Here is a 24,324-nt window from a genome sequence, read left to right as displayed (position 1 = left end):
TTCCCCAAACCTTCTCCACAGAGACCTATGGCTACTTACTCCAGTGACTGTATACCGTGAAAGAAGACCATCCAGTTATACCGAGGACTGTTAGGCACAGGATAGGAGCAGACATTGAAATCTGAAAACCTAAAACATCTCCCTGGGTCCTTTGTTAGAGTGGGGTCCTGTAAGGACTAGATAATGAATGAAATTCAGACTAATGTTTATTTTACTGTGATTCCACTAGGTCCCTAGACCTACTTAGTTGTTTTTTGCAAGGTCTCTAGAGTATAATTGAATTGAGATAAATATACTTGGCAGTTGGAAGGATATTCACATTAAGCTTTTGGCCTGTGGGGTAAAAGCTATCATACTGGGGAAGGCTAAGTGGAAGTTTCTGAAAATGCCCTTGACCTCAGCCAAGATATTGTAAAACCAAAACCAAACCAAATCAAATTAAATACACAACACACACACACATACACACACCCACACCCACACACACACACACACACACACACAGCAAAACAAAAAGCAAACACAAAAGCCAGTATTGCATTCCAGCATTAATGGTGGATATTAATACCAACTTTTCCTAAAGAATATCTCCATTTAACTCAACATTTACTTTCCTGCAGAAACCAGATGGATCCTTGAGAATGACTGTAAATGATCCCATCTTAACCAAGTAGTAGTCCCAATTGCAGCTATTGTTTTGGACATAGTATTGTTATTAGAGAAGATCATTAAAGCTTCACATACTTCATATGAAGCCATTGATTTGGAGAATTTATTTTTTTTCCATTCTAATCAAAAGGATTCAGAAACATCTTACATTAGAATGAAAAGAACACCAACATTTATTTGTCATTTTATACCATGATTATGTTAACTATCTCACACTGTCATAATACAGTCTAAAAAGAACATGGCCTTCCTGTCATCTTTCAGAATATCACATTGATGCATTACATGTGTGAGATCATGTTGACTGAACAGAGCAAGCTGGAGGGGCTAATATCCTAATGGCCTGGGTAATACCTATGCTTCCCAGAAGGCAGAAGATAAAATTACAAAGATACAAGTGGGCCCATGGATCAGGGACATGTTGAGATACTCCCTCAAAAGTAAAAGAAAACTTGTACTATTTTGTATCCCATACCACAAAACAAAAAGGAACCACAATCGCTAGTAGTTTTCTTTGGGTCCTAGGAGCAATTCATGCCACACTAAGGAATTCCTTTCTGGTATATATACTGAGGAATACAGAAGACTGCCAAATTTGAGTGTTGCTTGAAGTAGAAAAGAACCGCAGCAGATATAGGCTATGGTAGAAGCGGGTTTCCTTCTTGGGCCATATGATCCAGCAGTTCTCAGGCTGTTGAAGCTGTCAGTAATATGCAGTGGATGGCAAGTACAAATGGGGTTCTGAAGAAAGCTAGGCTGTCTAGAATCAAGGAAGAGCTGCTTGTGTATCATTAATGACCATGGAGCACTAAATGACAAAGCATCTGGAACTTCCTTTTGTGAGCTGGCTGCTTTTAACTTGCCAAATCATAAAGCTATGATTACATGCCCAGTGTGTAATGATATGCATGCCCAGCAAGTAGTTCATTATAGTCTTGTAATGGTGGTTTTGGGATCAAGGCTGCAAAGGACAAGAGGACAGGAGTAAACCATAAGCTGGAGGCCCCAGAGTTGCCATGCCCCTCACCATAGTTTTTACAGTGCCTCTCCACTAGCATATACCTATGGCCATTGAAAGTTTCTGTAAGACTTGGCTTAAAGAGAAAAAGCCTAAACTTGGTTTAAAGCCCAGTAAATTGGTATAGGCCAAAAATGGATAGCAGTTGCATTACAAGTACATTTGCAAATTACCTTGAGAGACAGTGGAGAGAAAACAATCTTCTCAATGGGCAAAGATCAAATAAATACACCTGGTCATCTACTTTCATGAAAGCAAAAGTGCTCTGAAGTAGGAATATATACAAACTTCTGATCAGTGTCCAATGATCTAGCCAAATGCCAGGGTGCCTGGAAGGAAAAGATTTGAAAATTGAAAGACAAGGAAGTCTTGGGTAGATTCATGAGAATGAGCATATGGCAGTGTGCCCAAAGTGTGAAGATTTTTGCATCACCTAGAATTGCCCTTTAGAAAGCATTTATCATAGAAAAGCCACTGAACACATAAGTGTGGACCTTGATCCTGAATCAACAACCATCTCAGAACTAGCATCATAGTCATAAGAATGGAGTGGCCATTTGCAGAAATGGTGCCATGGTTTATTACTTACTAAGGCTGACCTAGATAATGCTACCTTTGAATGTCCAAACTAAAGCCACAGAGACTAATGCTGATAAAGTCTATTCCTAAACAGATCAGTAGGTCTCTAGGTGGCAAGTTGACTACATTGAGCCCCTCTGTCCTGAAAGGGCCAGTGGCTCATCCTCAAAGATAGACACCTATTCAGGGTACGGTCTTTTCCTTTCTTGCCTGCTGAACCAATTTCCATAGGCTTATGGTGTCTTATGATAATTAAAGAATGCCTGATCCATAGGCATGAATTCTCAACAATATAGCAACTGACCAGATAACTCATTTCATAGCCAAATAGAAGCAGGAGCAGGTCCGTAATTTTGGGGTTCACTCATTGTGTCATGTACTAAACATCCAGAAGTATCTAGCTTTATACAGCATCTGAATGGTCCACTGAAGGCACCACTGAAATACAAGCTCAGAGAGGGTACTCTTCAAGCATCACATTCCATTCTTCAAAGCACAGTATATGCACTGACTCAACCATCTCCATATGGTTCTATTTCCATATGAGCCAGGAACTAAGGGGTGGAAACCGGAGTGACCCCATTCATCATTCCTTCCTAGAATCTTCTGTAGGATTTTATGTTTTTGTCCTTGCAGTGCTGGAATCTGTAGGGTTAGAGATTCTGGTCCCTGAAAGGAGAGAACTCTTTTCAGTGAAAGAACAATGGCCTTATTGATATGTAAGCTACAGCTGCCACCTGCACACATTGGACTCTTCATTTCCAGCAATCAGCAATCAAGGAGATAAGTCACTGTCTTGGCAGAGACAATTTATGCAGATCAGTAAGGGAAAAAAGGGGCTCTTTTTACACAGTAGGGAGAGAGGCATACTTGTGGAAATCAGATGATTCACCTGGGTACTATTTGATAATCCTTCACCCAGTTATAACTGAAAATGGACATGTACGGCAACCTTGGCTTGAGAAGGTTGTGGTTACCACTACTCAGGAATAAAGGCTTGAGTCATACCACCTGCAAGCCATCAAGACCTGCAGAGGTGACAGCTGAGGGTGAGAAATATTTAGAACGGCAGTGCAGAAGGGAGACAGTGAATACCAGTTGAGCTTCTGAGACCAACTGAAACTCGCTTGTATATCCACTACCCTGGCTAAGAAAAAGACTATTACCAGCACCCAAAAGCCTGTGTTATGGCCCCTCTAATCACTATTCCTCACCCCCCTTCTCCTTCTGAAAATTTAACCTATATTTTGAGTTCTAACAACATAGATCAGCTTTTCTTCACTTTTAGATTCTTATGTAAATAGAATCATACAATGTGTGCTTTGGGGTCTGGCTTCTTATACTCAGTTTTATGTTTATGTATTTTTTTACATGGTAGCATTTGGTACCAGTTTGTTTATTTGCTATGCACTATTCATTTTATATACTACCAAAATATATTTTCAGATTACAGTGATGGACATTTGGATTTTTTCCAGTTTGAGACTGCTATAAATATTGCTGTCACAAATATTCTTGGGAATAGTTTTTGGTTGAAATGTGTACATCATGTACAATTTCTGTTGAGTGTGTACCTGGAAGTTAAATTGCCAGTTCATAGAATAAACATATGGCCAACTTCAGTAGATAATTCCAAATGGTTTTCCAAAGCAATTTTATCAATTGACACCTCACCAGCAATAAATCAATATTCTAGTTGATTTTCTTTCTTACCAACACTTATTTGAATACTAATAATAGAAAAACTAATGAGGCTGTTTCCACATGTAAGGAGCTTAAAATTGCCACTTTATCCTAAAAACAAGTAAAAAGCTGAACAAACTGAAAAATCAACCACTCTTTATTGAGTCACAGGGGAAACGAGGTCATAGGGCTAGCTGCTACCCCCAAATTAAGGAGACAGATAGGCAATACACAGAATCAAAACTTATGGAAGAAGAAACTCGTGAACCGAAACCTCCACAGGAACCAGTGTCAGGGTAGGAAAACCTGGACTGTAATTAACAAACTGTAAGAGGATCAGTAAAAACAATTCTGAGAATTAAACACTTTAGAGGAACTCAGTCATGGAGGTAGCTTCAATCTTCTGTGAGTTTTACCCAGGAGCTTGATCAGGTTCTCATAGTATATATTGGAGAAAAATGCCTTGTGTTTCCAGCAGTGAAAAGAGGAGTCAGGTGGTGGCCTCTGCATAGCTGCCTTGGGCATCTGCCTGCCAGGACCTCCGTCTGCTTTCCTAACACAAAGCCCCTTCAGGGAGGGTTTCTCCTCGTTGGGTACTGATTCAGGCACCTACATGGGCTCTTCCTCTTCTGAAGCATTGTGTGAGATTTTGGATTTTGGGGGGTAAATGTAGATAACTCATTTTTCTTTTTCTTTTTTTCCGAGACGGAGTCTCACTCTGTTACCCAGGCTGGAGTGTAATGGTGCAGTCTCAGCTCACTGCAACCTCTGCTTCCTGGGTTTAAACAATTCTCCTGCCTCAGTCTCCCAAGTAGCTGGGATTAGGTGCACACCACCATGCCCAACTAATGTTTGTATTTTTAGTAGAGACAGGATTTCACCATGTTGGCCAGGCTGGTCTCGAACTCCTGAACCCAAGTGATCCACCCACAAAGTGATCCACCTCCCAAAGTGTTGGGATTACAGGTGTGAGCCACTGCGCCCGGCCTCATTTTTCCTAAATGTCTAAATATGGTAAAACATGTATGTGTTATGTTCATAATAAAATAATCAAATAAGTGTTAACAAAAAATGAGAATTGTATAATTAGAGCAATAATCCAATTAACACGACAGTACAGCAGCTTTAACAAGAAATTAATTAGACATGCAAAATTTGTAAATGATATTATCTGGAGAATTATATTGACTTTGCTAAAGGATGACCATTTTTAACATTGCCAATGACATCTTTAGATGGAAGATTTAAAATAAATCTATGTCTATCTTAAAAAAGACGAATTTTAACCCCTTTGAAGTAAATTAATAAATGTACATATGTGGAAAAAGTAACTCCCATAAAGGCATCCTTCTTTTACACAACAATGATTTTTTAATAAATATATTTAATGAATCTGACAATTGCATTGAAATTTCAAATATGATCCCTCCTGACCATCTCAGAAATCAGTTCACCTTCATTTGTAAACCAAGGTTAGACAAAATATTTTGCTACTATGCTTTTATCTTTACTGTAGAAATTGTATCAAGGTAGTTGAAGAGTATATCGGGATAACAAAAAGGTGCTAGAGTTATTTTAGAGACTACAAGGCAGTTATTCATCTTTATTGATAATCTGCTTTTATGTAATCATTTTTTTAGAAAAGAAATTTGTCTTTTTAAACTGACACTATTATATAGCTGATAGAAATAGGAGATTGGTATTGGCTAACGTGAAAATATCATCTTGTAGAGAAAATAAGGAGCAAGCTAAGATTGAAGCTACATTAAGGTTCTTGAGATTAGGCAAGATTCAGGAAATAATCAGGAGTCCCTGGTCACATAGCTGACTCTAAATTTGACAGGATTAATCATTGATAAGTTCTGCATGATAGCCAATAAGAGATTATGCTAGGGACAGCAGTTGCCAGAGGACGAAAATGAGTGCTAAATCAATAAAAATAGAGTATGGTACTACATTGTGAAGACGGAAGAGGTTTTATAACAAGCTTTTTAAAAATAGAATATTATGTAGTAAAAAAATTAAAACAGCTATCATAAATCAGGTCTTCCATAGAAATTGAGATTTTTTTTCAAAAGTTATCTTTTATGTCTAAAACTGCTTTGCATGGAAATTGTGTTAGTAAAAAGACCTAAAAGTGAGCTGTCTAAAGGGGAAGTTAAAGTTGGTGACAATTGTGTAGGAAATGACATTTAACCTTGTCTAGGACAGCCATGAAATGACCACAGGTGCAACCTCGACTTGGAAAAAATAATTTGACAATAATAAATCTCAGAATTTTAAAGTTTAATTAGAGAATAAAAGTTTAAGGTTGTTATCAGGACACTTAGAATGATGTACTTGCAGTATGTCAATACAATCTGTAACATACAATATTAAGGTTTTTACATTATTGATTAATGAAACAGTACTCTGGAGGACTCTTGCAGTTGAATATTAATATTATTTATAAAAATGTATTTGATATAAAATATTTGGTATGGTAGATAAATAGCATACCCTGACATATGATTTGTACATTCAAATAGAAATGTAAATTATCTTCATCTAATCACTGCAAATTTGCTCTGTATTGTTTTATTACTCTTACGACTTTAGGCTTTCCCTGATTCTACCATGATTATAGCAGGGTACCAATTTAAACTTTTTAAGATATTCAAACATTTTATGACAGCTTTCTCCCAAAATGGGCAAACTTAAAATGAAGAAGACAATATTTTCTAGATTATTTAGATGAAGCCATTGTCATTATAACTGAAATCAGGAATGGAAAATACAATTTACTTTTCAAACTTTAGCACTGCACTTACTGGTCATAGAGACAGGAATGAGAATGTTCTTACATAATTCTTACTGATGATTAGTTGGAAACATAGAAGATTTCTACAGTTATTTTTTCTCTCCTATAACCCTTTGAGTTATTCTATAAACTATAAAGAATAATCCATCCTACCTGACATTTTGTGTTTCTCCTTAAAAATTTGCATCAAAATCTGTTTTATTCTTACAACTTTTCCTGTATTGTTGTAAGATACTATCATCACAGACTAAACCTACCTGGGAAGATGAAAGATTTCATCTTCCAAATAGGTCACATCCATAAGCACTGGAGATTCTTTATGCTTACGTTGCTTAAGATAGCAAGACAAAATATCCTGGATTTGAATACTTGTGCTGATGATGTTATATTTATAAATTTTGTTGAATTACTTGACTTCACTGAGAATAATTTTCACATTTGAAGTATGGTGCTAATAATATGTACCTTGAAGATTTGTTGTCAGGATTATAACATAGTAAGCTACTGCCATGATCTAAATGTTTGTGTCCTCCCAAAATCCATATGTTGAGAATCTAATGATAATGTGATGATATTAGATGATTACATTCCAATGACCTCATGAATGGGTTTAGTGCCTTTAAAAAGGGGCCTCAGAGAGCTGCCTCGCCCCTTCCATCATGTGAGAAAACAATGAGAAGGTGCTATCTATGAGCCACAAAATGGGCCTCATCAGATGTTGAATCTGCCAGTGCCTTGATTGCTGAGGTCCTAGCCTTCAGAACTGTGAGAAATTAATTTCTGTTGTTTATAAGCTAGCCAGTGTAAGGTATTTTGTTATAGAGGCCAAAAGTGACTAAGACAGGTGCTTAAAAAATCCTTGGTGAATCAATGCATCTTTGAAACTTGTATGTAAAATCTTTGGCATACAGTAGACTCTAGAAAAAGGCTATTTGCAATGATGATTCTTTCCTGCTGTGAAAAATTTATAAGCATTTAGAAAAAAATATTGACCTGTTACCCCAATATAAATAATATTTTGGAGGAGAACAAGCGTTGGGATAATTTCGTTTAGTTTTCTGTGATTTAAGATATCTTACCTTAAGAACTGTGTTCTTCCAAAGAGTCAAACCCATGATACAAAACCACAAACACTGCTGAGGAATCAAAGGGTTTCCACAGTTTGTTTTGCCATTTTCTGATTGCTTAAGTGATATCAAGAGACCTTCCTCCCAAAACCTATTTTGTAAAAAGAGCATGAAATATCAGAGAGAGTCCATGTAAAAACATGCATTAGCTATCTATAAAGGCAGTCCTTTTCTGAGTCTAGGGATCAAACTGTTTTTTATATTGTTTTCTATGAGCTAAATATCGTAGTGTCTTTTGTGGCTTTTTTTTTTTTTCCTATGGGCTAAGTGCTCTGATGTTCAAGGAGTAATATGCTGGCCCTAGCACTGTAGAGCTCTGTGTATAATTGAATTCTCACTTTAATTTCTTGTTCTCCATTTTCCATGTGTTTGCAGGTAGCTGTGCTTCCAAGGCTCCATTCAGGTTGTTCAATAACTGAAAGAGTCCTTGAGGAATCAAATATTTTTATACCAATTTATACTGAGGCTAAAGTTTAAAATGAAATACCAAAACATGAGCTATAGCTTTATTCAGAAATTCACTTGTTCTCAGAGCCTTTAAATTGGCTATAGGCAAGGTCACTAAAGCTGCATGAACTTGTTCTTGTTACTTCTCAGCCTCCCAAGCCTCACAGTAACCTTGAGGAAAAGTTTAGTGTCTCCAAACCAAGCATTTGATTAGAATTATTCCTAAATGCAAGGATATAATTATTTTACCTCCATTTAAATTTAAAATTCATTTTAAAACTTAAAAAACTAAAACTATATATTTATTGTCATGTTATCATCTAACATTGGTCCCTGAGTTATTTCACTAATTGCTTTAAAACCAAGGTTCAGAGTACTGAAATTGTGTGTATACCTTTATTAATCTAGTTTTGAGTTTGCCTTTTTTCCTTCCATAGGGTAACCTCAAACCTTGATTAGTTATTTAAAAATCAATATCTTATAAAGAGAAAATTGCTTTTATATTTTACTCTACAGTGTTTTCTACACGTAGCATTACTGGTTTAAACGAAGAAATGTTAATGGTTTAAATCAAAAGCAAACCTTATACGTGGCTATATACGGCAGATTCAGCAGGCATAGGCTACTGTGCGGCAAAGGAAAACACATTACTGAAATAGTTCGTCATCTACTGATTCTCCAAAATTCATTTCAAATCAGGATTAATTCTGCCAAGTCTGCTTGTTGTGTTCTCCACGTGTCTTTGCATCTGTTTATTTTTTATGACACATGCTTTTAAAGGGTCGGTATTCAAAAACCTTAAACTTTCCAATCAGAAACTACTGATTCCATGATTTTATCAGAGGCTGAAAAATGTCCTTCGGATGTCCTTTGTAGGAAGAATGTGGAACCATTTCATAGTCGTTGTGCCCTTGTATACAACATCCTCATGGATTAGCAAAATGCTAAATCTCTGGAAGGGCCCATTTATTCTTAAAAATACCAACAGATTGGACATTGGAATGGTATTGAAGCATATCATTCCAAGACATTCAGGAAAACATGCAGAATATAATAGAACATGCAGAATATAATGAGCCAGGTGTGGTGGCTCATCCCTGTAATCTCAGCACTTTGGGAGGCCAAGGTGGGAGGATCGCTCGAAGCCAGGAGTTTGAGAACAGTCTGGGCTACATAGTGAGACCCTCATCTCTACAAAAACAAATTTAAAAATTAGCCAAGCATGGTAATGCATGCCTGTGGTCCCAGCTACTTAGGAGGCTGAAATGGGAGGTTAGGGAAGAGTGCTTGAGCCTAGGAATTTGAGGCTACAGTCAGCTATGATCAAGCCATTACACGCCAGTCTGGGTGACAAAGTGAGACTCTATTTAAATAAAAAAAAATTTAAAAAGTGACCAGAAATATCTTGTTTTCCTGAAACTGAACATATTTTAATGTTTTAAGATAAATGTAATTCTTTCCAAATTAAAGCATGAAAGAACTGCTTGTTGTTCTTTCTGTGAAGCAATTTATAATTATTCTGCTAAATGGTGTAATTTTGTAATTACAGGTAAGTAGTGCTGTTTTTTCTTTTTCTTAATGTAGAATATGGTTCCAAGAACTATATTTTAATTTTTTTTTTTTTTGAGACAGAGTCTCTGTCTGTCCCCCAGGCTCGAGTGCCGTGGTGCAATCTTGGCTCACTGCAACCTCCACTTCCTGGATTCAAGCGATTCTCATGTCTCAGCCTCCCAAGTAACTGGGATTACAGGCATGTACCACTACGCCTGGCTAATTTTTTATATTTTTAGTAGAGACATGGTTTCGCCACGTTGGCCAGGTTGCTCTCAAGCTCCTGGCCTCAAGTGATCCTCCTCCCTTGGCCTCCCAAATTGTTGGGACTACAGGCATGAGCCACCAGAATTACAGGCATGAGCCACCATGCCCAGCCCAAGCACTATTAAGAAGAGCTTTGCGGGGCCAGGCGCCATGGTTCACACCTGTAATCTCAGCACTTTGGGAGGCCTAGGTGGGTAGATCACGAGGTCAAGAGATCGAGACCATCCTGGCCAACATGGTGAAAACCCGTCTCTACTAAAAATGCAAAAGTTAGCTGGGTGTGGTGGCCCACACCTGTAGTCCCAGCTACTCAGGAGACTGAGGCAGGAGAATCACTTGAACCTGGGAGGTGGAGGTTGCAGTGAGCTGAGATTGTGCCACGGCACTCCAGCCTGGCGACAGAGCGAGACTCCGTCTCAAAAAAAAAAAAAAAAAAAAAAAAAGAAAAGAAAACCGGGGGGGCTTTCGGTTTAGAGTTAGACTTAGTTAGACTTTATAACAGCTTTAACACTTAACCGGCTGTATGAGCTTGAGCAGAAAATAAATAAACTTTTTTCATTCTGTTATTGCAAGAGTTTACAGAAGACAAATTCATGTTGGGAACCTGACACAGAGTAGAAATGCAATGGATATTAATTGTCCCCTTTTCTCTCCTCTATTTTCTCTCCTCTATTAAAAAACGCATGTGACTTGCTCTTTTGGGGTGGATAGGGAACAGCTGAGATATAACTGGAGCAAACTAGATAGTTGACAGGTGTCACTACTCTGGACAGAAGGTACTGGCCCACTGGAAAGGGCTTAAACTAAGCGGAAAATGTCTGCAGTAGAACACCAAAAAAATTACAGTCGTTCAAAAAGTAGTAATGTTTAAAAACTTAGTGAATTTCAAGATAATATCAACAGGGGATTTAAATATAGTAAAGCCGAGAGCTAAGAACAGCTGAGGGAGAGGGAATGAAATGGATGTTAACACAGTCAGGATATAAGGAAAGATCTATGTTGATTTTTAATATTTAAAGGATTTTTTTCTCTCTCTCTATTTACTACTTAATAGGATGTAATTTATTTATGACTGAAAAGGTGAATGTGTTTTAATGCTTTGGGAGTCTAATATTTGGCTGCTTGTTTTAAAATAAGTTTATATGATGGTTATCTTGGGTATCTGGAATTTTTATGAGTTTTCTAGGCTCTTGCAAAAGGAAGCAGTACATGAATTAAAAATAAAGGCATGGTACAAATAAAAATTAAAAAGAAATATGATCAAAAAGTAAAAACTAATTTTCTAACAGTAATGGTGATAATGTTATACTTTTCTATAATAATAATTCCATAATAGAATATTATGATTATCACACTTCACAGGAGAGAAGGGATTAAGGATGTTGAAAACATGAGTAAGCAGCTGTGTGTAAAATGTGCAGAAGTTTGTCTCATAGGATGTTGCAGAAATAGGAACAACTATGAGCGACATTTGTAATATAATAGAGAACAAATGAACCTGGAAACTCTAGACCATTTTTCAAATGCTAACTAAGTAGGAAAAGGACTTGAATAAGCATCTCTTCAAGGAGACATATACATGGTCAACATGTATATGAAATGATGTTCAACATAGCTAATCATTGGGAGAGGCAAGTCAAAACCACAATGACATACTGGTTCATACCTATTCAAATGGCCATTATCAAAAAACAAAAAAAGGTAACAAGTGTTGATGAAAGTGTGGAAAAATTAGAAAGCTTGTAGACTCCTGGTGGGAATGTAAAATGAGGCAACTGCTGTAGAAAGCAGTATGGAGGTTCCTTACAACATTAAAAATATAATTTCCATATAATCTAGCAATCCCACTTTGGGGTATTTATCCAAAGGAATTGAAATCAGAATCTTGAAGAGATACTTACACTCTGATATTCATTGTAGAATTATTCACAATAGTCAAAATCTGAAAACAACTTAAATGTCCATTGATGGATGAATGGAAAAAAAGTGTGTAGGCCGGGCGCGGTGGCTCAAGCCTGTAATCCCAGCACTTTGGGAGGCTGAGACGGGTGGATCACGAGGTCAGGAGATCGAGACCTTCCTGGCTAACACGGTGAAACCCCGTCTCTACTAAAAAATACAAAAAAATTAGCCGGGCGAGGTGGCGGGCGCCTGTAGTCCCAGCTACTCGGGAGGCTGAGGCAGGAGAATGGCGTGAACCCGGGAGGCGGAGCTTGCAGTGACCCGAGATCGTGCCACTGCACTCCAGCCTGGGCGACAGAGCGAGACTCTGTCTCAAAAAAAAAAAAAAAAAGAAAAAGAAAAAGAAAAAAGTGTGTGGAGTATACATACAGTGAAATATTCTTCAGTCTTAAAAAGGAGGACCCTGCTATATGAGAGAACATGAATGAACTTTGAGGATACTATGCTAAGGTAAATAAGCCAATCAAAGAAGAACAAACACTGCATGATTCTACTTATATGAGATATCTAAAATAGTCAAATTTTTAGAAGCTGAGAGTGGAAAGGTGATGGTTGTGGCCTGGCAGGGAAGGAAAATGGGAAGTTGCTGTTCAAAGGATATAAAGTTACAGTTATGCAAGATGAAAAAGTTCTAGGTAACTTCTGTACAGCTTGTTTCCATAGTAAACAATACTCTATTATGCACTTCAAAATTTAAGAGGGTACATCTCATGTCAAGTGTTCTTGCCACAATCAAAAACACTTTATGGCCAGGCACAGTGGCTCATGCCTGTAATCTTAGCATTTTAGGAGGCTAAGGTGGGCAGATTGCTTGAGCTCCGGAGTTTGAAATCAGCCTGGGCAACAGGGTGAAACACTGTCTCAACTAAAATACCTTGCTCCAGTAGTCCCAGCTACTCGGGAGGCTGAGGTAGGAGAATTGCTTGAACCCGGGAGGCAGAGGTTGCAGTGAGTGACCTGATATCATGCCACTGAACTCCAGCCTGGGCTATAGAGCAACACTCTGTCTCTACAAAAAAAAAAAAAAAAAAAAACCACACACACACAAAATAAAACAAAAAAAACACCCCACTATATGTATATATACACACACACACACACATATAAACATTGTGTGTGTGTGTATATATATATACACACACACACATATACGTATACTATATATATTTGAATTGGTCTGAACCAGTTTAAATGTTTCAGGAATTTTATTACTGTTTCTACATTAATTTGTAGAAATTATAATGCATTTATATATTTGCTTAAGCTTTAAAAAATATAGCAATAATATGTGTTCAATGTAGAAAATTTGGAAACTATGTAAGAGCATATACAAAGAAGAAAAGAAAAATCACTGATAATTCTGCATTAAAGATATAGCCATTTAGGTGCTTTCAATCTTGATTTGTATTTGGATATGCATGAACAAAAGTGGAATCATATTGTGTACATTTAATATTATAATCTTCTTCTCATTATTATTATATCATGAGCAATTCCCACGTTATTAAATGTCATTGGAAAGCAATTTTAGTGGTTGTATAATAATTTGCTGTATATGCCAACCACAATGTACTAGACAATTTCCCGTTTATTGGATATTTGATTATTTTCTCTTCCCTCACCCATTATAAATATCTGTAATGGCAGTCCTTAAGCAAATTTGTTTCTGCTCATTAAAAATTCCCAAAAGTAAAACTGTTGAGTCAAAAGGTATAAGAAATGTAAAGACTCTTTATAAAAATTCTAAAATTGCTTTCCAAATAATTGTCTTGACTCTAGTATTTACTCTCATTACTTTTAATGACAAAAACCGCAACTGCTTTTGCACCAACCTAGCACATACTTTTGTAATTTCTCAGCTCTTAGAGTTTCTCCAACTATGAGAAACAGCACAAAAACACATATTTTATTCGATAACTTCCATAGTCAATGGTGTCACTGGTATCAGACTTCATTCTGATCTTAAACAACGATAAAACTGGACATTATAACTGTTTGCACATATTGAACAACCAGAGATATGGGACTGTGATCTCGGAGAGAAGAAAAACACATGAATTCCACCCCCGGATTGTTCTGGGTACGCTGTCTGGATGTGTGTGCGGAGTGGTGAAGCTGAAGCAAAAGGCAGGAGGATAGTTGTGTCGAGAAAGCGGAATTCTGAGTTTGGACTGCTTTACTATCTGGAATTTGCTGGGCATAGTTCTAGAGAGGAGGCAGCAGCAAAGATGGCGATGTGAGAAGCCTGAGTTGGGGTTCCCCACATGATCCTTAGTCCTTGGCTAACAGCTGGACTACACATGCATGGGGCAAAACATAGGAGGCCCCGTGAAGAGACACTACTGCAGGCCTGGGAGATAGATGGGAATGTCAGAGGTCATGCAGTGCTAGCAGAAGGTGGAATTGTGGCCCAGCAAAAGTGTGAGAAATAACTAAAAATTTTAGGTGTTTGCTGAGAACCACAATTATAGAAATTGACTTTTGGTATAGAGTCCTATAATTTTATTTTATTTATTCATTCATTTTTGAAACAGAATTTTGCTCTTGTTGCCCAGACTGGAGTGCAGTGGTGTGATCTCAGCTAACTACAACTTCTCCCTCCTGGGTTCAAGCGATTCTCCTGAATAGCTGGGATTACAGGCACGTGCCACCACACCTGGCTAATTTTTGCATTTTTAGTAGAGATGGGGTTTCATCATGTTGGTCAGGCTGGTCTTGAACTCCTGACCTCAGGTGATATGGCTGCCTCGGCCTCCCAAAGTGCTGGGATTACCGGCGTGAGGCACTGTGCCCGGCGATTTTATTTTTTGTTTATTTTTCTTTTAGAGATGACATCGTGCTCTGTCACCTAGGCTGGAGTTCAGTGGTGTCGTCACAGCTCACTGCAGCCTTAAACTCCTGGGTTCAAGTGATCCACCCATCTCAGCCTCCTAAGTAACTAGCACTACAAGTGCATGCCACCATGCCCAGATAAGTTTTAATATATATTTTTAGAGATGGGGTCTTCTATATAATAAAATGCCCATGCTGGTCACAAACTGCTGGCCTCAAGCCATCTTCCTACATCAGCCTCCTAAGTAGCTGGGATTACAGGGATGAGCTACCCCATCTGGCTAGAGGCCTGTGATTTTAACACACATGAATATATATGATCCACCACCACAACTGGAATACAGAAAACTATATAATAATTTATAATATTATGTACTCATGATTATATAATACTGAAACAGATAAAACACATGTGAAGATATAATCCATCACCACAATTGGAATACAGAAAATTATATAGTAATTTATATTATTATATATTCATGATTATATAATAATAAAACAGAAAAAATCAAACAAAAATAGCGTGAATATATTCCAATACTTAAAGGAAAAAATGTGCATAATAAATAAGAAATATGCATTCTCAGTGGTGAAATAAAAAATTTGAAAAAACATTAAATGAGGATTTTTAGTATAATATTGAAGATTAAAAATAGTGAATGGGCTTGATAGCAGAGTTAATACTGCAAGAGAAAGGTTGGCATTCTTGAAGTTAAATTAATATTAATTATCCAAATGGAAAAAGTGGGAGAAATATTTAAAAAGTATGCCACGCCTCAGCTTCCTGTGAAACCACATCAGGCAACGTAACATACGTATATTAGAGTCCTAGGAAAGGGAGAGAGGGAGAGAGAGCAAGAGAGCGTGACGAAAAGTGTTTAAAGAAAAAAGGGCCAAAAATTTCCTAAATTTGGTAAAAACTGTCAAATTATAGTTTCAAAAAAAATCAGTGAAGGCTAAACAGGATAAATAAAAATAAAACCAACATAGGGTGAAACTGCTGAAAACCAATGATAAAGAAAATATTTTGTTATCAGCTCCTGCAAAAAGAAGAACACAAGAATTACAAATTTTGTCTCATCAGAAGTGGTGGAAGTCGGAAGTCATTGGCATTATATATCTGATGTGCTAAAAGAAAAAATATTCTAAATTGAAAGTGAAATAAACATTTTATATACACAAAAGCTGAGATTTTTTTGCCAGTCAATCTGAGTTACAAGAATTAATCAACCAAGTTTTTATGCTAAAATATCAGATGGAAACATGACAGAATAAAAAGAAATAAAGAACACTATAAATAGTCAATATGTATGTAAGCTAATGACAATAATTTTTCTCTTAGTTTCTTTAAAAGACAAATAATTGCTTAATACAAGATTAATGGTTGTGAGGACTTTATAGCATGAACAGCAGTAAAATGTAGCATAAGATAAACAATAGCAAAAGGAAACAGACATTAAAGATTATACCATTTTTGCATTTATACATTTTTCATGAACTGGTACATTAAGTAGATTGTCATAGTTAAGAATGTATATTACAATATAAAAGCAACCAATAAAATTATACAAAGAGTAATAGCTAAACAACAATCAATAAAATTAAAAAAGAATACTAAAATAAAGGTAGGAAAGGAAAAGCAGAGAAACAAAAATAGATGAAATAAACAGGGAAATACTAGCTAGATGGTGCATTTAAACTCACTGTATTGACCGTGTGAGACAAAGTAACACACAAGATGGATGTTTGCTTATTTCTGCTCACCAGCATGCTTTCACCAAGCCCCTGACTCCAGAAGGATGCTTTGAAGACAGCACAGGATAGAGCACATCTCCCTTGCCTAAGGCACCGTATTTCTTAAATGACCCTAGTCCTTACCTTTACCAAAGATAAAACAACATCTGATGGGGTTAGTGATTATGTTTCTGTAATCTACAATAAATGTATTTTTTTTCTTTTTTTTTTTTTCTGAAACAGGGTCTTACTCTGTCACCCAGGCTGGAGTGCAGTGGCATATCCTCGGCTCACTGCAGCCTCCGTCTCCCCGGTTCAAGAGATTCTCCTGCCTCAGCCTCCCTAATCACCAGGATTACAGGTGCCCGCCACCGCACTCAGATAATTTTTGTACTTTTAGTAGAGAAGGGGTTTCACCATGTTGGCTGGGCTGGTCTTGAACTCCTGACCTCAGGTGATCTGCCCACCTCAGCCTCTCAAATTGCTGGGATTACAGGCTTGAGCCACTGTGGCCGGCCTAAAATGTACTCTTCCACACAAACCTTGATGTGATTCTGCTTCAATACAGCAATAAAGTTTGGTGTGATTTTGCACATGCTGAACTTCCACAACCCATATATAAACTATGAGCTAAAGCACTATACTACAGCAGTCTGATAGTAACTCTCTAAGGGGCTGCTCTCTGGCCCTAGGCCTCAGTCTGCAATCTTTAGGAAGACTTCTGAACAAAATTAACTTTAATTATTTAAAAGCTTGATTTTTTTCTTTAGTTGACAATAGTCATATTAATGTAATACTAAATAAAGCATAGGAAATTTTAGACTGCATATAAGGCACCTTCTTTTGTGTTTAAGAAAGATGTGCTTTATATATAAATACACAAATAGTATAAAGCATTTGCAAAGAAATAAGGTATGTTCTATAAACAGTAACCAAAAAAATGTTTAACATCAAAGTGTACTTCAAGACAAGAAACATTACCCAGAGACAAGGGTATTTAATAATGAAACAAGTGGCAATTCATCAGCCATACATGACACTCCTAAATGCATGTGCCTGTAGTAACAGAGCTTTCAAATCCATGTAGCAATGACTGATAGAACTAAAAGAAGAACTATGAGAATCCATAATCATTGGTGAATATTCTTAGATACCTCTCTCAGTAATTTATGTAAAAGTAGAATAAAAAATAGAGAAGATAATATGAATTATATCAACCAACTTTACCCAACTGATATTTCTTGGATCTTATACCTCGAATCTATAAAATACATATTTTTCAAATATACATGGGATGTTCACCAAGACAAGTATACCCTCAGCCTTAAAATTACTTTCTTATAGTAAGTCTTAGTATAAGTAAATTTAAAATATTTAAATCTTACAGAGTAAGTGAGAGTTAAGTTAAATAAGGGGAATAAATTAGAAATAAATAGCAATGAGATATCTAAAAAATCACCAAGTATTTATAAATTAAACAGCACACATATAAACACTAGTGAATCAAGGAAAAATCAGGATAAGAAACAGAAAATACTTGGAATGGAAAGTAATGAGAACATAACATATTAAAACTTTGGGGTTGCAGCTATAACATGGCATGGAGATGGATACAGAGATTTAAATTTTCCATTAGAAAATAATATGGGTTTAAAACTAAGAATCTAAGTTCGACTTAATGGACTAGGGAAAAAAAGAGCACAGTAAGCCCAAAGTAAGTTGAAGGAAGGAAATAATATAACTAGGAGCAGAAATCTATAATATAAAAATACACAGATCAATAGAGAAAATTAACATGGCTAAGAGAAGATTCTTTGAAAAAATTAATGCAATTAATAAATACCTAGCAAAACTGAACACGAAACAGGGAGAGGAAACAAATTATCAATTAAAAAATAAAATATTGACTCATTTCATAATCTACAGATATGAAAATGAAACTACATTTTGATCAAAATAATTAAAATAGAGTTCCAGAGAACAGCAAAGAAGCAGCAGAAATCCAGTAGAATACAGAGACCAAGGATGGTCACACAGAGAAGAGAGGGAAACACCTTGCCTGTACCTCTCCATCCGCGTTCAAAACCAGGAGGGAATTATTTATGCAGGGAAAAGGCCATATAGGCACAGTGTCCCACCTACCTGGACTGAACAAGCCCCACGCTATCCGAGCTGTCATCATTGTTGCATTGCTCTCCAGCCCCTGGGGCTGAAGGCACAGTGACATCTTGCCATTCCTGGCTCCTTGCTGCCTCTGCACCTGGCCTTAAAGAGTCTGGGCTGTTGCTGTGTCCCACCCATCCCATTGGACAGAGTCACCACTGCATGGTACTTCATTCCTTGAAGCTCCAGCTGCTGCTCCACCTTGTTGGTTCCACGTCCAAACTTGCAGCTGTGTCCTTCTCCCTGGGGCCCAAGCTTCTGTTGCACCCCATGATTTCCAGAGCCATGTCAGTTTTGCATCTGGACCCTGGAGTCAGAACCACAGATATTTATCAGCCCTCTGGGCCTGAGCTGCTCAGATGTGCCTCAGAGCAGTAGACCCCAGCTTATTGAAAAAACTGCATCCAATTCAATTGAGTCTTGGAAGCTGAACCTGCCCCTCAAGTCCCAGGTGCTACAGTAGTTTTACAAGGCTCTGAGGCAAGAAACTCAGCTCCACAGCTGCTCCAAGCACCTGTGACCTGGTTCCTGGTGCTGCTGCTGTTGTCTGAGGGTGGTGTCAGACCTGACATCGAAAGAGACTCCTTCAGCTGAGTCTCCCACTGAGAGAAAGAGAAGAACAGAAAGATTCCTAAAGCCTTTGTCCTAATAACATACACAGCCACCATCATGGCCAAATTCTTGCAGCCTAGACCACTGAGGCAGCTGTAGTAATTGCTGACATTTATCACAACTGAAGAAGCTGCATGGTGCTACACCACTGCATGCACATGCATGTGCAGCCAGCCTTCGCCCAATCAGCACCCTTAAACCCATCTGCTGGTGAAAGTCCTACCCTACAAAAGAAGCCACTCTGTAAAGTTTGGAAGAGGTGACTGTACCATTAAATTTGTGAACATCAACACAGAGACCCAAGAAACATAAAATAGCAAGAAACATGACCCCAAAGGAACAAAAATTTACATATTACCTGGAAATGAATTCAATATAATAATTTTAAAGTAACTCAGTGAGAAACAAGAGAATACAAATAGACAATTCGATGAAATCAGAAAAATAATTAATGACACAAATTAGAAATTTAACAAAGATATAGATATAATAAAGAAGAACTAAAGGGAAATCTAGAAGTTGAAGTATTTAATTAATGAAATAAAACATATGACAGAGAGTTTCAGCAGCAGAAGATCAAGTAGAAGAAAAAATATTCTAAGATAGGTCTTCTGAAATTACTCATTCAGAGGAAAAAAGAAAAAATGATGAAAATAAGTAAAGAATGAAGAAAACCTGTGGAAATTTTGGGATATCACTAAGTGACCAAATATTCATATTCTAGAAATACCAGAAAGAGAAGAGACAGAAAAGGATGGAAAACTTATTTAATAAAATAATTGCTGAAAACTTCCCAAATCTTGAGAGAGATATGGACATCCAGACCCTTGAGGCTCATGGTCCCTGAACGATACAACCCCAAGAGTTCTTCTTCAAGGTACATTGTGACCAAACTGTCAAAAGCCGAGTAAAAATAAAATTTTAGGCTGGGTGCAGTGACTCACGCCTGTAATCCCAGCACTTTGGGAGGCTGAGGTGGGTGGATCACGAGGTCGGGAGATTGAGACCATCCTGGCTAACATGGTGAAACCCCGTCTCTACTAAAAATACAAAAAATTAGCCGGGTGTGGTGGTGCGCACCTGTAGTCCCAGCTACTTGGGAGGCTGAGGCAGGAGAATGGCGTGAACCTGGGAGGCGGGGCTTGCAGTGAACCGAGATCACGCCACTGCACTCCAGCCTGGGAGACAGAGCAAGACTCAGTCTCAAAAAAAAAGTAATAATAATAAAAGAAAAGAAAGAAGGAAGGAAGGAAAGAAAAAGAAAGAAAGAAAGAAAAAGAAAGAAAGAAAGAAAGAAAGAAAGAAAGAAAGAAAGAAAGAAAGAAAGAAAGAGAAAGAAAGAAAGAAAGAAAGAAAGAAAGAAAGAAAGAAAGAAAGAAAGAAAGAAAGAAAGAAAGAAAGAAAGAAAGAAAATGTTAAGTGCAGTGAGAGAAAAGCATCAAGTCACATATAAGGGAATCTCTATTAGACTATCAGTGGATTTCTCATCAAAAACTTTACACCCCAAAGATTCTACAAAAACCTGTTATACTTAATAAATAAATTTAGTGAAGTTGCAGAATACAAAATCAACATACAAGCCTCAATAGTATTTCTACATACAAATAATGACATGACTGAAAAAGAAATCAAGAAAAAATTCCATTTATAATGAAATTTAAAAATACTTAGAAATAAATTTAACCAAGGAGGCAAAAAATACATTTGTACGTTGAAATCTATGAAACACTGATGAAAGAAATAAATACACAAATAAATGAAAAATATTCTATGCTCACATACTGAAAAATTAATATTGTTAAAATGTCTATACTATTCAAAACAAACAGAAGCAATGCACTGTCTATCAAAGTCTCCAAGGCATTATTTACAGAAATAGAAAGAAACTTCTAAAATTCATACAGAAACATAAAAGACTCCAAATAGCCAAAACAATCTTGAGCAAAATGAACAAAGCTGGAGGTATCACACTTCCTGATTTAAAATTATAACTCAAAGCTATAATAAATTAAAACAGTATGCTATTAGCATAAAAAAGACACATAGACCACTGGAAGACAGTAGAGTCCAGAAATAAACCCAAACATATATAGTCAATTAATTTTTGACAGTGGAACTAAGAGGACCTAATGGTGAAAGACTAGTCTTTTCAGCAAATGGTGGTGGGAAAACTGGTCTTCCACAAGCAAAAGAATCAAACGGGACCCTTACCTTAAACTGTACCTAAAACTCAATTCAAAATGAATAAAAAGGTTAATGTAGGATCAGGAACTATAAAACTCTTAGAAAAGAACATAGCAGAAAATCATCTTGACACTGATCTTGGCAAGGATTTGCTGGATATCACACCAAAAGCTCAGTACACCCACAAAAGCAAAAATAAATAAACGGGGCAACATCAGACTAAGATGCTTCCACACAGCAAAGGGAACAGTCAACAAAATAAAATACTAACCTATGAAATGAGAATAACATTCACAAACCACACATAACAGGTTAATACCCGATATATAAACATATGACTATTAACACAAAAATATAAGCATATTAATATAAATATATAATGAAAGAACTCAATAGTAGAAAAACAAATGGTCTATTTTTACAAAGGCCAAAAGACCTGAAAAGGCATATCTCCAAAGAAGAAATAAAAAGGAACAACAGGTATATTAAAAGGTGCTCAACGTCATTAATCATCAGGGAATTGCAGTCAAAATTCCTACGAGAGGGCAACCCATTAGGATGGCTATTAGCAACAATTCAAGAGATAACAAATGACGAAGGTGTAAAGGGAACTCTTGTACACTGTTGGTGGGAATGTAGATTGGTGCAGCTGTTATGGAAAACAGTATGGAGGTTTCTAACAAAATAAAAAGACAGAACTACCATATGACCCAGCAGTCCCTTTTCTGGACATATATATATATATGTACGCACACAGAAAGGAAATAAAATCACCCTCTCAAAAAGACGTCTGCATTCCCCAGTTCATTGCAGCATTATTCACACTAGCCAAGATACAGAAAAAATGTCAGAAAAAGTGTCAATGGACAAGTGGATTAAAAAACTGCTATATATACATATAAAGGAATATCATTCAACCCTAAAAAAGGTTACAGTCTTGGCCGAGTGCAGTGGCTCAGGCCCGTAATCCCAGCACTTTGGGAGGCCAAGCTGGGCGAATCATAAGGTCATGTGTTCGAGACCAGCCTGGCCAAAATGGTGAAACCCCATTTCTACTAAAAATACAAAAATTAGCTGGGCGTGGTAGTGCATGCCTGTAATCCCAGCTACTCAGGAGGCTGAGGCAGAAGAATTGCTTGAACCTGGGAGGCGAAGGTTGCAGTGAGCTGAGATCACGCCACTGTACTCCAGCCTGGGTGAAAGAGCAAGACTCAGTCTCAAAAAAAAAAAAACAAAAAAACAGATTGCAGTCTTGCCACTTGCCGCAATGTGGATAAGTGTGGAGGATATTATGCTAAGTGGAATAAGCTAGACATAAAATTATTGAAATTTTATAATATTGCATGATTTTAATGTTTCTTTATATGTGTGAACTATTTTTCACAGCCATTTTTAAAGTAAATAGGATAAGTGCTGTGATTTTATGTTGCAAATGAGAAAATGTATAAATATCATTCAGAAAATCAAAGAGAGTGAATAAAGTTCAAATCATCTAATAAATGGCAAGGCAGCTGGTAGAACACGTATGTTGGTATGTTGCAACTTTTTACTTCAGTTTTGTTGTGTTTATAGTATACCTATAACTTGTTGCTTCAGCTCATCAGTTAGGCATATGCTCTCATAAGATATGTTTTCATTGCAGCCTTTCTATGAGAATTTAATAAAACCATAGTTGAATACTGTAGTGTCAAAGAATGAGAAGACAAGAGCTATGCAACAGAAAAAGAAACTGATATATAAAGGTACTGGTGAATTTCCCATGCATGGGAGACAGTTGGAGAGGTATTCATAGAAATTTTAAAGACCTCCTTTAAGAGTACTAGGATAAAAAAGCAAAACAGAACTGTAAAATGCTTTTACTTTTACTTCTTATTTATTTTATTTTATTATTATTTTAATTTTTACTTCTTAGCTGCACTGTTGTGTTTCCAGTAGGGCTTCGCTATGTCTTATTAATCTAAGTGTCTGAGATTAATAAGATGTGTTATCTTAATATGTCTTAATATGACATAAAAAGACATATTGTCATTTCTCTGAAAAAATTTGTTTTGCATTTCTCCAAGCATACTTGTTGCCAGGTGTTTTGGGGGAAGCAAAGGGAAATATTATGCTATAATTAGTAGCCATTTAAAATTCATTTTTTTTGTCAGAAAATAGTGTTTACTAATAGAACTCAAAGGAAAAATTTTATTTTTGTTCAATGTATCTTTCTGACAAAAGAAATCCCTGTTGTCTCAGAATTCAGATCTCTCAAGCCACAAGTCTAAAACCAGCTTTCCTCCAAACTTTCTACCTAGGTATTATAGTTCTTATTAAAATCAGTGTATGCTGTTATATTCCTGGTGTCTGAAATAGAAGTATTGACGGTGTATGCAAAAATTATATTATTTTATTTTAGTTTATTCTGAATTGAACTTTTGTTTCTAGGCCCTTAGGAAAACTACTGGTTTGTGAACTGATCCCTAATTAGTTTTCTTAGGTCAGTAGTTTCATTTTTTCCCTGTTAAATATGAAAGAATTTAAACAAATGGAAAGATACACCAAGTTTTTAGAAAAGTAGATGGCACCAGAAAGAGGTCAATTATCCCACACTTTTTTCTTTTCTCGGTAAATTGAACATGATTTTAGCAAACTCACCAGCAGGATGTTTTATTTCTTGAGCTATACATGTTAATTATGAAGTCCATATGGGA

The 24,324-nt window shown here is 36.7% G+C and overlaps 1 long non-coding RNA gene across 8 annotated transcripts in view; it reads left to right on the top strand.

The window, feature by feature from the left end:
* Window positions 1–4,166: 4,166 nt before the first annotated feature.
* LOC105487803 (uncharacterized) overlaps window positions 4,167–24,324 on the top strand; it is a 220,036-nt gene continuing 199,878 nt past the window's right edge. For all 8 annotated transcript variants that reach the window (XR_011621403.1, XR_011621400.1, XR_011621399.1 and 5 more), the window contains exon 1: window positions 4,167–4,245. This is a non-coding gene — a long non-coding RNA (uncharacterized lncRNA). The remainder of the gene's footprint in view (window positions 4,246–24,324) is intronic.

This window comes from Macaca nemestrina, chromosome 3 (genome assembly GCF_043159975.1).
Source record: "Macaca nemestrina isolate mMacNem1 chromosome 3, mMacNem.hap1, whole genome shotgun sequence".
Classification (NCBI taxonomy): domain Eukaryota; kingdom Metazoa; phylum Chordata; class Mammalia; order Primates; family Cercopithecidae; genus Macaca; species Macaca nemestrina.
Note: the sequence above shows the minus strand (reverse complement) of the source record. Positions and strands in the feature narration are given on the sequence as shown.